Source organism: Malurus melanocephalus, unplaced genomic scaffold (genome assembly GCF_030028575.1).
Source record: "Malurus melanocephalus ecotype Western Australia unplaced genomic scaffold, MMel_1.1 scaffold_1, whole genome shotgun sequence".
In the NCBI taxonomy this organism is placed as follows: domain Eukaryota; kingdom Metazoa; phylum Chordata; class Aves; order Passeriformes; family Maluridae; genus Malurus; species Malurus melanocephalus.
Window position 1 is genome coordinate 4,970,721 of NW_026623233.1, and position 15,894 is coordinate 4,986,614.

Genomic DNA, 15,894 nt, shown 5'->3' on the forward strand with positions numbered 1-15,894 from the left:
AAAAAAAAAAAAAAAAATCCATATAGAATAGCAAGTATCAATACTGAAGGTAATTCCTCTTCTTGATGAAACGGTCCTGTGAAAATTTTATCAGCATTATCTTATATAGATCAACAATGCACCCTAATAGTTAAATGGAGAACATATTTCTTCTTTTCTTCTTTTGTTTATACCACCCAAATCTGCAGAGAGGTAGAATTTGTGAACATTTCATTTTGTTTAAAAAGTATAATATCATTTCCTATCTGWGAATTCAYACAGCACTCAAATCMTCTCTTACTAATGRCATGAGGATATTAAGATTATTGTAATGTTGGTGAACTTTCTTTAGGATAGAATGTCAAAAATGGCAGATCTGATTTTCTTGCTGAAGAGTGGTGGCTGACTGACTTCAAATTTCCCTTTTTCACAAAGCACTATAGAGCGACACCCTTTCTGAACATTCAGGTCCATGGATACAGTATCTGAATCTGCTGAGGAGTCAGATTTTAAGGCATTTTATCTTTTTAGTTCACTGCTTGCACTTGGGCACTAACATATTTGTTTGTTATTTCTTTTTTTTTTTTTTTCTTTTGCTTTAATTCATTTTGATAGAAGGGCAAGCCAGCTGGAAAAAACAATAAAAAAGAAAAATAAGTCAGTAGGTCCAAAAGCATGTTCCTACTTTTACACAAAATCTGTGCTATTACATCAGCCTGATTAAAGCCTTCCTAGGCAGCTCATATTTCATTTGCATCACATTTTACTGGATGCTTGCTTGCTTGTATTAATGGCCTATAGCYCCACCATCTCCCTTTATGAGCTTCTCAGCCTCTAAAAGTACTGCTTTCACAGCCAGCCWACATTACTCTCAGAGAAATCTATAAAAAATACTTTTCCAATTGCATCATTTATCTGCTACTGTAAATTTACACAGKGCTTTCAAGGGAGAAATAATATTCTGCCTTAGTTTCCTATGGGCAAGGACTTGGTCTGCACTTATATTTTTCTACTTCTGTAACTATTTCAGATAGTGCAATCTTTTTTAGCCATTACAACTCCAATAATAAAAATCCTTGCATGGTAGCATTTATCCTAATGAAACCACACATGAAACAATATTTGTCAAAACACAAACTTGAACCCTTGGATGCCCACCTGTTATCAAAATGAATGAACTAGGTGTCTAAATACTTTAAATGGCATGGCTTATTGAGCAGGGTATTTGCACTGACCACTGCTCTTAAACATCAGTATATATTCTGCCAAAATTGTATCTCTGGATACATAAGAAACAAAACAGCTCAAAAAAGCAATCTAAGGTCATAAAGGCCAAATAAGAGAAGAAAATACACACTATAAAAAATAAAAAACAAAAATAAAACAAATAAAAAAAAAAAGTTATAGGAAACTTTTGTTWGGCTTTCAGTCTTGYATGACTTATTTCCATTCCTTTTTTCAACATACACTCTCCAGTGTACTGRAAGTTGATATTCCCTGCCTGTTTTGTCCCYCACATCCATTTACTCCCTGTACTTYACAGGCTTTATCAACACTCCTCCTTATTCAACAGCTRCCWCACTSTGAAAACTTGAATTCTCAGTCACCATCACCTCCTCTTCATGACCTGGCCCTATGATACACATTAAAACACCRCAAAATTGTGCTGAAACTCTACACTGTAAAAGCAGCATTTGAGCTGTTTGTCCACTTACAACTAAAATGACCATCCATTTACCAGCATCTCTGCTGTTTGACATGTGCATATTACCATCTTTTCCAGTGCCATTTGTGGGCAGACCACTGCCATCATGAGAAGTGGTGAAAACAAGCAGCAGTGAGTGGATGAGAGGAGTAGTAGCTGCCCTTTATCCTTTCCTGAGTGTTCAGTCCCACAGATTCCACAGCATGGAGGCGGCAGGCAGTGCAAACAGACTGTGTCCTACCTCCCACAGCTGTGCAGGATTTGATCAGGAGCGTTGTGGCTTTGTCAGCCCCCTGACAGCCATTGTGGGGATAAAAGTGCATTGCAACAGATGGATATTTGCAGCAATTCAAGTCCTTCTCTAGAGCAAAAAAGTTTGGTGGGGACATTAACACTTAGGGATATACATTACTCCCCCAGCATCTCTCCAAGCATAAATAGAGAAGACTTGAAATTTTATCACATGTGTTAAATTACATATTATTGTCTTAACCTCTGATGTTTAAGTAACCAAGGAAAGCATCACTTCTTTGATATYTTGTATGAAGCATCAAGAGGAGGACCGTGAAATCATAAAATTATAAATTGCTTTCAACAGTTGGATRAAAATATAATATTATTTGTTATTCTGTGTTATCTGGTATTCAGTACTATGCCAATATGTAACATTTTTCATCATATATATGTTTGATATTTAGGAACTCTTTTTACCTCCTCTGAGAAAAGAAGTGCAGTTGCCACATTTGAAATTTAAAAGCTTTATTTTAGCAAAGATAGTAGGATTTTGCATGTAGATCTKCTCCAGGAGACATAATATGTTCTTAAAGTATGTTTAAACAGCAGCTTAGACTCACTTGTAGAATGAACTGGGCAAACTGTTCACAGTGTATAATACACTTGGTATATATAATCTTMTATTTGTAAATTATGTCTGAGCAGCATCCAATTTATTTCCACAATCAAAGTTTCTCAACTATAKCTTGACCCACTGCCTGCTTCTGAATTACTTTATAAAATCTGTATMATTTTCTATTATATATGATGTAATCCCTACGCAGATCACAAGGCATTGTTCATACAAGACAACCTACAACAATTTGAGAATTTGAGGAGCTGCTTCCCCTTGGTATTACTCATTTGCAGTAGGGCTTTATGAATAAAAATGCTGAGAAATTTTCTATTTTATTTCTGTTTTTATTATTAGCGTAAATTTTCATGGGGTTATGCTCGTTAGTTGACATGTTTTAGGAAAAAAAGTATATAAAAACATAATGGACAAATGCCTTTTGATTAATATAATAGAAATTCTATTTACAAGATTCCCATTTTGATTTAATAGATGTGGGATTATTTTTGTAYTTTTCCTTATACTCCCTGGTTTAAGTAGTTCAAAACCAGAACACCATCTTTTTTTAAACAACGTGAAAAAAATGACACATTATTTCATCTATGCTGGATTCATAGTTAAACAAATTAAAACATTAAGTATATATTTTGTCAATAGRCCATGAGAATATTGGTAAATTTTCTGTTATATGGAAAATAAACTCCAAGATGAGAGTAAGAAAAATTATTTTATTTTCAATTTTTAAAAATCAATTAGCMTCTATTCAATAATTTTCTGAGAGCTATCATAGCAATCTAGTTTCATAACAATTCTAAATTATTTTTACACAGTTGTTTTCTCCGTCTGCAATGTTTTAATTAGATGTACTTTTAGCAGATACAGTATTCCAATAGGAAGTGCTGCTGACTATASTGCAGAAGCAGGAGTAAGTGTCTTGTCTTGGGGCAAAAATTGATGAATGTGGTTTCACAACTAAATAAAATATAATGTGCTATAGTTACATCATTACAAGGTGCAGACTTGTATATTTTTCTTAGTGATGGGAGGTTTTAATTTTTTATCTCCCATGAATTGCAACTGCTCATGCTTAATAGAGAGACATAGGTGACTTGAGATCACTCTTTTGTTCAGCTCTCCGAAATAGAATAGTCTATTTGGAGAAAAACATCTAATAAAATAACACAATTCTACTTTGAGAGGACATTTTCAAAATGTTAAAAAAAAAAAAAAAAGCGCCTTTTAATTTTTTAAAAGCCAATCTTTTCCAAGCTCTGAAAACATTAATTCTCTTAAGCATTCAAACACTGAAGGAAAGTTAGCTCTTAGTCAAACAACGTTATGATATTTTGGAGCCAACAAGGTACAGTTGCTTGGAAGTCATGGGCTAGAGTCAGTTTGATTGATCTGGCAAGGTTTCTGGATATATTTTTAAATTGATAAAAATGAAATGTCTCTGACTTAYCGTATATTTGCAATGGAGTTTTCCTGTAGCAGCAGCTGCCCTTGTGTGTGCCACTTACTCTGCTTTAATGGGCCTTTTTTTATGTAGCTGACAGGTTGAGAAATGGAGGGTTTATTTCTGCTGGTTTATGTTTCTGCTTTCATTTGAGGTTTATATAATTCTGGAAGAAACAACACAGTGTTTGTATTGCCTCTGTAATGTTAAGAAGYCATTCATTCTTACTTTCCAAGTTTCGGAAGGGTGCCCATTAAAGAAAAATCAAAGACGGTGGAAAAGGTCAGTCTTTCAAAATGTAAATGCAGGTGCAAACCTCATGCTGTTAGCCATCAGTCATATTGATTTCAAAAATTCAGCTCAGTTGCAGAGTGGTGCTTTAATAAATTTGACTTTGACGGACAGTTGAGATTGATTTAATGTAGTTATTCACCACATACAAGGCAGAATACAAGGATGTTTATTTGCTCTTGATATAGCAGTTTTTTTGATATGAGCTGATGTAATCATGCTGCCAACTCCAAGTCTTCTGCTTGTTGCCTTGGCAGCCAAAAAGAAAGATTGATAAGACACCTAAGGCTTCTTTTTACAATTAGGAAACTTTACCAGCATAATCTCTAAGTCAGTAAGGTGGAAAAACTAATTAATTTCATATGGTATTCTTAATAAATAAAGCTTACTKAAGGAGTGCAAGCATGTGGAAAGARAAATTTGGTATAAAAAACTCTCAACTGGAAAATACTAGGACAAAACACCACCTACCATCTTTTAGATTGCAATAAAATGGAGCAGAATATACAATTAATATCTAAACTTTTCACCTGCAACCTTGATATTTCTCGACTTTTTCCTTGCACAAAGTYATCATTCAGAAAATATACAAAACATACAAAAGATTCTTTAGGATAACCCTCTTGTATCTGCTTCAGATTTGTCAAAAGTTCTTTGGCAGAAAAACACCACATGACTGTCAATTGTAAATTTTCCTTAATTTCTGCAGCACTTCTTTGAAATCCAAAATAATAAATTGGCCCTGAAAAACACACTACTATCAACTTAAAAAAAAAATAAAGAATACAGTGGTTAGAATTTGATCACTTTAAAGTGCATTTATTTTATGCACTCTTTTGTCAGTTTGAAGTTTTATACAATTTGCACAAGAGGATTTTCCCAYGGCGTGAGGCACAGGAATTAAAAAAAACTTAACTTTAACCTTTGAAGGTCCTTTTCAACTAAAGTTAGGGATTTTTGATGTAGACACTTGGTCAATAGCTCAGAGGTTGTTTTTATGGATAAGAACAGAAGCATGAACTCTGACAGCAGAATTAATCTGATTTGTGCTAAATACTAACTGCAAGATAAGATGACTCTCAGGTACTCTTTGGACAGCCCATTTTCACCCAGAGGTGACTTTACTCAGGGTGGCTTTATTCCCTGGTCTRATGAGACTTCCTGAGGAGTGAGATAAGTGTATATTATGTGATGCTCCCTTCTTTTTCTACATCTTCATAGAGTCATAGAACCACAGAATCATGGAATGGCCTAGGTTGGAAGTGATTTTAAAGATYGTCTGGTTCTGACCTTGCTGCCATGGGCAGGGACACCTTTCAGCAGAYCAGATTGTTCAAAGCCCCACCCAATCTTGCTTTTAACACTTTTAGGGATGGGACATCTGCAACTTAACCTAATTCTTCTTCAGCCAGTTGTAAAAATCTTCATATGCTTCTTTGTATTGGAAACTTAAATGCAACCATATTGGTACAGTTGGCCTTCAGACCAGACCTCTAGAAGGTTCTGTAAAGGGACAAATTATCTGTGCCTTTTGATACTTTTTCCTAATACTCAATACCAATACTTTTTGTTGGAAAACTCTATAGGCATCTCACTCAGTAACAACTGGGGAAACAAAACGGTGTTGAAAAATTTGAATGTAATTAATACATAGATTATAATCTTAAGGTACCCTCTAACACTCTCCATAAAATCAACTTTGTAACTCGGTTATATYATTCATAAACTCAATCAGCAAAAACCAAAGTACATGTTAATTTTGGTTCATCAGTTTTCTATTATTAGAAACTATTTGAATATAATAATTGGAACTATTATTAATGCTATTATATTTAGATAAGGTATAAATAGAAAATAAAGAGATTTTATTTTAATGTAGACTTTTTAAAGGTTTAATAAAGACAAAAATACATTCAATATGTCATRGTTGGAATGGTGGAAAAATTGTATTTCCCTGGTTTAAATACATTAGGCTTCAGACATTTCTTCTGTTTCCTCTCAGTAGTCCATGATTTTAAACTGTGCTACCTGCAGTATTGTTATCAGGAGAGATCTCCTGACATCTTGTTATCTTCTGCCAAAGAAGAGTAATAATCTGTTCACTGTCTGTGGTGGAAAGAGATCCCTGCTGAAAAATAGATAAGATTGCAAGAGAAATACACAACAGGAGGAAGCACTTAGAAAGTTCYCTCAGCAAGAAAATTCACGTGAGAKATAACATTTTGTCCTGTATTATCCATCCTAATTTTGGTATCATTTCTAGTGACAAAACTAGTTTTCAAATATTGCCTTAGGTTCCAAAATGAAATAAAGATTACAAATTCAAGTTACTTTAAATTCATAATGCATATTTTTCCTTGTCATGGTTTAACCCTGGTGAGCAGTTCAGCACCACCCAGACACTCACTCCCTTCTGATAGAATAGGGAAKAGAATCAGAAGGGTAAAAGWGRAAAACTCASAGATTAAGATAAAGRCTGGTTAATAGGAAAACCAAAAGCTGCCCAAACAATGCAAACAAGGAATTCATTCACTGCCTCCCATCCACAGAGATGTTTGGCCATCTCCAGGRGAGCAGGGCTCTGTCACACACAGCCATTACTTGGCAAGATAAACATCATAGAACTGTGTACCCCACCTTCCTCTTCTTTCTCCATTTTGTAATGATGAACACAATGTTATTTTGTATGGGGAAATCCTTTTGGTCAGTAGAGTAAATGGTTCCTGCTCTGTGTGTCCCCAGTCTACTCACTGGCAGAGCAGCATGAGAGGCAAGACTCATAGAATCATAGAATCATAGAACCATAGACTCATAGACTCATAGAATCATAGAATCATAATCATAGAATGATTTGAGTTGGAAGAGACCTTAAAGATCATTTAGCTCCAACTTCCCTGCAAAAGGAAGGGACACCTTCCACTTGACCAGGTTGCTCACATCCCTATCAAAGCAAGCCTTGAACATTGCTGGGGATGGGGCATCCACAGGTTCTCTGGCAAACTTGTTCTGGTGTCTCACCATGCTCACAGTAAGGAATTTCTTCGTAATTTCTAATCTAAACATGCCCTCTCAATTTAAAGCCATCACACTATTTTCTGTCACAGCATACTCTTATAAAAAGTCACTCTTCAGCTGTCTTTTAGGACTCCTTTTGGTGTTGAAATAAGGTTTTTAGGTATTGTCAAAAGGCCTCCCTGGAGCCTTCTCTTCTCCAGGCTGAAAGACATTGAAGAATTGTCCAGCAGTAGCTAAATCACCCCGACATTGCCAACAATGTTTTCATTACAAATATGCAACATATTGTGCATAAAGAAATTGAASTCTGTCCCTGCCAGGATCAGTAGACTTGTTGTTGGGATATTTTTTAAAATAAATTAGCCTTCTGGTAAAACAGCACATGTAAAGTTGTCTTAAATCAGACAGTGCTGTGTTAAGGAGTAGGAAAAAAATTTCTAGGAGTCAGACTATTCCCTTAAAGAACCCAATAAAAGAAAACATAGAAAATAAATAGAAAAAAAAACAAACANAAAAAAAAAAAAAAAAAAGAAGAAATACAAAGAAAAGGGGAAAAACACCCAATTATTTTAATTTCCAGTCATAGAGACTTACTTCAGGCTCTTACGAACTTCTGGTACTTTTTTAATATCAACAGACTTTGGATATTTTATTTGTAGAAAATTCTTGAAGGAACCTTCTGAAATCAGACATTAGTCTTTTGCMTACCTAGTTAACAGAACTATCCTCTGAAAGATAAAAAAAGAAAGAAAATATCACAACAGAAGTCCTGAAAACAGAGGAGGATTCAACTCCATACCTTTCATTCATGAGATGAATCTTTTTCTCTCTTATTCCAACATCTATATGGTTTTCAAAGCAAATAATTATGGAACAAACATAATGATGGAACAGAAATACCAAGGAAATAAACTGCTACTGTCATGTTAACTGTTTTGAAAAATATTTCTAGAGACACAAATGCCATAATTTTATCTATGGCATAATGGAATACATCCATTTAGATAGCCCCTAAGGGGGAAAAAAAAAAAAAAAAAAAAAAAAAAACAAAAAAAAAAAAAAAAAAAAAAAAAAAAAAAAAAAAAAACCTCAAAAGAAAAAACCAACAAAAAAACTCACCAAAAGCAAAAAAATTATTTTTATAGCACACTATACAATGTGCTAGGCACTCACAGATACACATTTTGGTTTGTCATTCTTTTACAAGACAGTCAAGTGCAATTTTTTTTTTTTTTAACTTGTGTTACACTTTCRGCAGAAAATTAAAAAGCTTTGTTAATATTATTATGATTCAGGTACAACTGGTATTGTTATCATTCAGGTACAACTGGTAGCWTTGACCCTTTTTCTTCTCCTCATACACTCACTTTAGGCAGAGGACAATTTTGATTGGCTTATAGTAAGAAACTATATTGATAAATAAAACGAAACGTAAGATAAAATTGGGTAGTAAAAAGAAAAATCCATTAACAGTGCCTAAATCAAATTTAATAAAAATATTCTGGCATTAATTACAGCAATATGAAAGCTACATTTTTAAACAACTATGGCCCAGAATATATTTAGCTATAGATAATATGGAATTGCTTCAGAAGTAATTCAATGTTGTGAAATAGACGTTTACATGTTCAGTAATGAAACCTAGATGCCTTGCTCAAACAAACCTGTCTGTGATGAAAACTCTTTTAACTGTCAGGGAAGGCTGTATTATGAAAAGAATTTTAACTGGTCTGCTTAAGATGCCTAGTTAAGGAAGAGATAAATTCAGCTTTGGAAATTAATTCTTCTTAGCAAGGGAATTWAATTAAACAGATATCTATAAGTTAGAAGAGACTCTATTTGGTCAGATAAGGTCTYCTTGAACATCATTGTTTTAGGAGAGCATTTTCCACATAGGAACATGGGGAAATTGGTATCAAAGAGGGGTTTTTGTTTTGAAAACGACACTCACTTTTTWAAAAAGTCACAATTTCTGGGTTTTTAGAGTGAAAAATACAAAATTCGACCTTTAAATTTGAAGGAAGAAGACTTAGAGGTGTTTTGGATTAACTAAGATGAAAATCACACTTTCATGGTAGTGGTTCTTTCAGCATAAATTAGGCAAGTCACAGCATTAAACAGATAATTATCTGTAGCTAACCAGAGAGATGCAGAGAGAGAGAGGGAGAGAGAGAGAGAGAGAGAGGGAGGAACAAACTGCAAAACTGCCTGTGCTTTTGCTGCCATGAAGTGGCAAATTTAATACTGGAGTGAAAACACAGAGTCAACCCGCAGTAGTATTAATTCTATATAAAAAGCAATAGTGAAACTGCATCTGCAAATCCATGGCTATTCTTATTCCCACACATTCCAGAAAGTCTGATACAGAAAGAAACTGATACACAGAAATCCAATAAAAGTAGTCAGTGATAAAATAGAAACAGAAATCAAAAAGGACTTCAGTTTTCACATTAGACAAATGATAGCAAAGAAATTATATGATATCTCTCATCTGAAATATCATGAATGGGCAAAAATAAATTGAGTGAAATTAAAATTGGAATAGATGTGGAGGACTTATTCAGGATCCAGGAACAAGCGGATAAATATTTAGGAAATGTTTGACAAATTTAAGTTTGCAATTAGACTCCTAGTCTTTATATTGGTATATTTCTTTAATAACTCCCCATACAGGCAAAGTGAAGCCATAAAGATGGAGTTTAAAATAAGCTCATGAAAGGAATTTCATTTTTTTTTCCATTTGCAATACAAAACACAGTACATAGTATCAAAATTATTTATTGATTAAGTAAAAAAAAAATGAAAGCTCCATAGAGTCTCTCAGATTCCCTTATGAAATCTCAGTTGTTTTCTGTCAGCTAACACTAGCAGTTGCAATGTATTTTTTATTTCTTTTTCAAAAAACACTAAAGATTAAAATTGTAGCAACGTTGGGGCATTCGTAGATGCAGAGGATAGGATAACATGTGTATTAACTTGGTCATAAAACACAGGGAAGCAGTAAGACAATGTTTTGAATGAATGGATAATAGTTTTACTAAACTAATTTAAATATTATGCTGATATAGTATTCCAGAGACTCAAAGCAGCTCCTAGACGATGTACAATTGCTTTAAGTTGGGTGCCACCAAATTACTCTTATTAAATTTTAGTTTATTAGCTTTTCAAGTCCTTCAGTTATCTAGTTAATTTTAATTCTGCTTTCATCTGATAAAAACTTAGCTTCCAATGTCAAAAACATGTTCAATAATGTTCATATATACACAAGTCCAGGTTCATAAATTTTACATTAACAACTTGCTCACATTCTATAAACTTAAAATGCTTTTTCATAATTTTATAATAGCTTCCAGCTAAGAATATAAGCAGGTAATATTTTTTCCAATTARTGCCATAAAATATAGGCAATATTCTACAGGTATTAAGATCACCAGTTCCCTTTTATACTCCATGTAAAAATTTGTGAGTCATCTATTCTAATGATTTAAGCAGAATACTTGATCGAATCATTCCACTGAGATCATGAGAATTGTTTACAAAAGAAGAGACTATTCAATGTTCCTCATGACAGAAAAATCCTTAAATGTGTGGGAAATTAATTTTATAAAATAAGTGGCATAGCAGTCAGTTTTCATTTGTTAGGAACTATGAGGTATTACAGCAGGACAAATATGTAAATTTTTTTCTTCAGCCATCATTGTAGTGATTTCAAATGAATTGATGTAAAGAACTGAACTAACATTAAAAAATGTTTTTTGTTGTAAGTAATAACATGTTTTGCTTTTGCTGTTGCTGGGTTCTTATTTCACTTAATAAACCAGAAATTATCAGCAGTCCATAAATGAAAAGTGCTTATTGCTTTAGCTCAGGCCCACAATGCTCTGTGCAGCTCTGGAGAAAACTCTGCCAATGAAGAATAAAAAGTGAAGAATGGTGGRTATGTAGACATTTTACATGCAAAGTGAATAGCTAAAGGTAAGCCAGGCAGCTAATCAAACATCTTTAAAGCCTGCATTTTATCTGATTGAGTCAACATTCATAGAAAAGAGTTTGGCAGGTGAAAATTAGGGAGAATAGCTAGCTGTCCAAAGAAAATTGCTTTTTCAATTCCCTGTAAATTGTTGTGCTCTAGAACAGTATTAGAAGTAGACATTCAAGCAGAATATAAAAAAGGTTTGAGTCTTTAAAAAAGGACAAGAAAGTGAGTGGGAAAAAAAGAGTATTCATATGCTGTTATTGTATACTACTGAATATCAAGAAAAAACACTACAGAAAGAAGATATATGATATACACTGATTATATCAATTGCGCAAGTGTGAGTAATATAACATGTAAGTCTTTTCTTTAAAATAAATATTCCTTATTGATTATTACTGGATATGTCTACTTGCACCCTTATTTACACAAACCAGGTGGCTAACTGTTCCTTGACAAACTTTAGTGCATGAATGGATGTCTGTGAAGTTTGTAAAATAATACATACCTGTCCAAATTATTATACTTTGTCCTCAGCTGCAGAAGTCACCAAAGATTCAGTAACTAMATGGAGGTGTAAGGGTGACTATCGAATTTCATCAGACACCTAGACTGAGAATACTCTTAGGAAAGAGCTTGAGAAACCTTTCTCTTTTACTTTTCTTAGCTCTGGAACACCAGGTAAAGGTCAAAGAAAAAATAAGAAATTGAACATAGAAACTGCTATGCCATAAGTGTAATAAGTCAGCAGTTCAGAAGTCAGTGATGTAGCTAACTGTGTATTTGACAGCCTTCTGAATTTTTAGCTGAAATGACCATGTACCTATTTACAGCTTRGCAGTTCTGGGGAGGATTTCTGTCAGAAAAGAAAGCTGTTACAATTGYTCTTCTGTCTACCAATATAATCACAGCTTTGGAAACAGTTAAATAGGTCTGGCTACACATTTTGCTTCATCAAAATTGAAATGACAGACAAGAAAGAGTAGAAAATTTTAAGTAATTGGCTCCCATCTTTTAAACGTATATCACGTCTGTGCACGTCTGATATAAATAAATAAATTTGGACCAATCTCATTGAAGATGCTCATTAGAGGTGAGGAAAAGTGAAGGCATTCAATGTTTGTTTTTGTTTTTTTTTTTGCCACAGTCTCTAACTATATTGATAGACTGTGGGCTACCCCTTCCCAAAGCTGGAACCACRAGCATGCAAACTATGACTTTCCTTTTGTGGAAAATTAAATTGTAAGGGAGCAGCTTTTATCAGCTGAATCTTCACAGTACCAGGGGGCCCAATGGGATTCATCACAGGGTACTGAAGGGTGTGGAGCCCGTGGGTGTTACGGCTCGTGGGTGTTATGGCAAAACCCCTCTCAATCATCTACTGAAGTTTCTGGGACTCTGGGGAGGTCTCTGGTAACTGGAAGACAGTCAGTGTTGTTCCCAAACAAAAAAAAAAAAAAAAAGAGGCAAGAGGGAAGACTCAGGGAGCAATAGATCTGTTGCTTTGACCTTAGATTCTGCGAAATTATGGAACATACTGTACAGGGTGCTATTGAAAGTCATCAAAGGATAATGCAGTCATCAGGAACAGTCAATATACATGTAAACCTCTCCTATAAAGACAGGCTGAGAGAGTTGGGGTCATTCAGCCTGGAGAAGAGTAGGCTAAGGGGAAACTTTATTGTGCCCTTACAGTACCTAAAAGGATTTTATGAAAAAGCGAAAGAGAGASTTTTTTTACACAGGCAACAAGGACAAGGCATCATGGCTTTAAACTGAGAGAGGGCAGGTTTAGATTAGAGATAAGAAGGAAATTCTTTACTGTGACATGATGAATCACTGGAACATTCATCCAGAGAAGCTTTGGGAGCCCTTTTCCTGGAAGTGTTCGAGGCCAGGTTGGATGGGGGTATGAGCAACCCATCATATTGAGGTTTAGTGGAAAGTGTCCCTGCTCCTTGTGACAGGGGAGTTGGAATTAGATGAACTTTAAGGCTGTTTCCAACACAAGACAGGCTATGATTCTATGACAATTCTCCTTTCACCATATTCTACTAAATGAGGATGGATGTGAAACTTTCATTTGTAGRACACAATGTTTCTTTGCATGCAGACCAGAGGAGATAGCTCTTAATAAGAGGATTTTCAAGCAGTTCTGTACATCTTGATCTGAATAAAAATTTCACAATTGATTTAATCTTTAGCTAATTTTCTCTTATGTACATTTAAGGACTTCTCTGAGGTTTAGTTTGATTGTTTTTGGTTTTTTTTTTTTTCCTGTTTGTTTGTGATATTTTGATGCTTACGTGCTCTGCTCTACACTTTATGTATTAACACACATTTTTTCTGCAGTCTATTTTTGTCTACATTGTAATTCCTTCTTTTTGCAATGTTTTGGCATTGAGTTTTTTACTCTGTCTGCTTTCAGCAATGAGGAAACAAATGCTATTTTTCCTTGTTTTTCTCTGTCTTTTATCTATTTCAGTATCTTCCAGTTAATATAAAAGAAAGGCATGTCAGAACATATGCAAAACAGATCTAATATCTTATTGCAGCACTTGGTTGAATATCAGCTAATTGGAAAAGTTGCTCAGCTGGGGTACAGTGTGAGAAAAATAAACAAATGTTGTATCCATTTTATCTTTTCCAGAAAACTCAGTGCAGTTCAGTGCATGTACGAGTCCCTGCATTTTTTGTAACTCAGACTGTCAAAGGATTTTACTGCATATTTAATATCAGGAATTCACAGTCATCCTATGAGTTCCATACACTGAAAGGCAGTGAATGAAGTCCAAGATCTCTTCACAGATATCGCTGTCAAAAGATTGAAAATTGATGCTCTGTCTGCTCACACAGCATCATTCTGCTCAAGATAAAAGATATTGTGGTGTATATAATGAGGTGAATGACACCTTGCACCAGACACGTGGATGGGTGAATTCACTCTAGCTGAAAACAGCAGATAGGAAGAAAAAATGGGAAAGGCAGTGCTGAAACTATTTACCCTTCAAACAGCTGAGAGCTTTTTTTTTTTTTCTTATTATATTTTTAAAGCACTACTGTTAAAATGTATTATAAGAGGATCAAGGCTGTTAGATCAACACTTACTCTCACTATTAAATTGAAGTTTCAGGATTTTTTATTTATTTATAGTTTTCTAGAAATTCAGGTTTTCTAGAAATTCAAGTTTTGTAGAAATCCACATGTAGTAAAAGATTTAGATGATTAGACTACCAAATTAAAGCAGGAGTGAACTGAACTCAAGAAAATTTTGATATGTTATTCTGACAGCATGAGGGTTCCTAGAGATGAAACAGATGGCACAATATATGTATGTAAGTACATGTATAACATGTATACTCTGTTCAAAATCACAAATACTTTCCATCTTGTAAATATCCTAAGGGTATTCAGATTAAAATTAATATTAAGGTTCAGGCATGATATCAAGACCAAATTATTGCTATATAATTGTATGCAGAAAATACACAATGATTTTATGGTAAGTTTAAGATCAGCTACTAGTATATTTTTGTGGCTAGGCTTACTCTTAAAATTAGATGATCGCATCTCAAACTATTTTATTGTCTAACATAACATTTTAAAGTTTCGATATGCTCCAGAATGATCAGATATTTTGCATCAGTTAGGACACAGAAGCTGAACTGTTGTATTAACTTTTCATTTATAATTCCAAGATATGTAGCTATTGATGCATGTAAARCACTACAGAGATGTCTGAGACATTCCCAAGCCTCATTTTAGCTTGAACTTATTAAGGTCTTTCTTCCTACACCAAAGGAGTTGTCCAAACCACAGGGCAACAGCCCTTGTTCCTCCAGGCTTTTTGTGAAGGGAAAAAAAAAAAACCAAACAAGAAGACCCCCAACAACAAGACACAGAAAATAACTGTTTGAATTTTACCGAACTGTTTGTGCATTTGTAAATTCTTTGCTTAGATTCAGGCCAATAAGATCAATTTCATTTACACATCTGGGCATTTAAATCTTCAGCTGCCTTGTCTATAAATTTTATGTATTTTGTGTACTTTCTAACACATTTGCAGGGTCTCTAGATGCCCCATCTGTTTAAATAGAAAAAAATACATTTTGAAGAATTTTTAAAACCTATTTAATGTTCAGAAAAGCATGAGATGTCAATTAATGAACTAAGAATATCAACAATTATATCCATGGTAAAAGCTATTTCCTTTTTGCATATGAAATTGACCTATCCTTTAAAAGAAATAGCTCTTTTGTCCTAAATTCAACAATTTTATTATCAAAGAGAATAAAAAMAGGAAAAAAATTATTTGATTTGTCCAAAACTTTGAAATCTGCTAGCTGAAATGATGCTATTTTAATGAAATCTCATTGCCTGCTTGCCCATGAAGACTTGAGATCCTTAGAGTGCCCAAAGTACTCAGTAGAGAAGTTTATCTGGGAMACTGAAAAGAGCAGACATTGTTGTGTTTATTGAAACTGGGTTTCGACCACTTCATTGTAGTCATCTAACTATTCATATTACATTTTAGATTCTAACTTTTTCTAACACAAAGTGAATTAAATAGCATGGGTTTTAGTAATAGTTTGTGTTTTGACACTCTTATCCTGAATCATGGTATG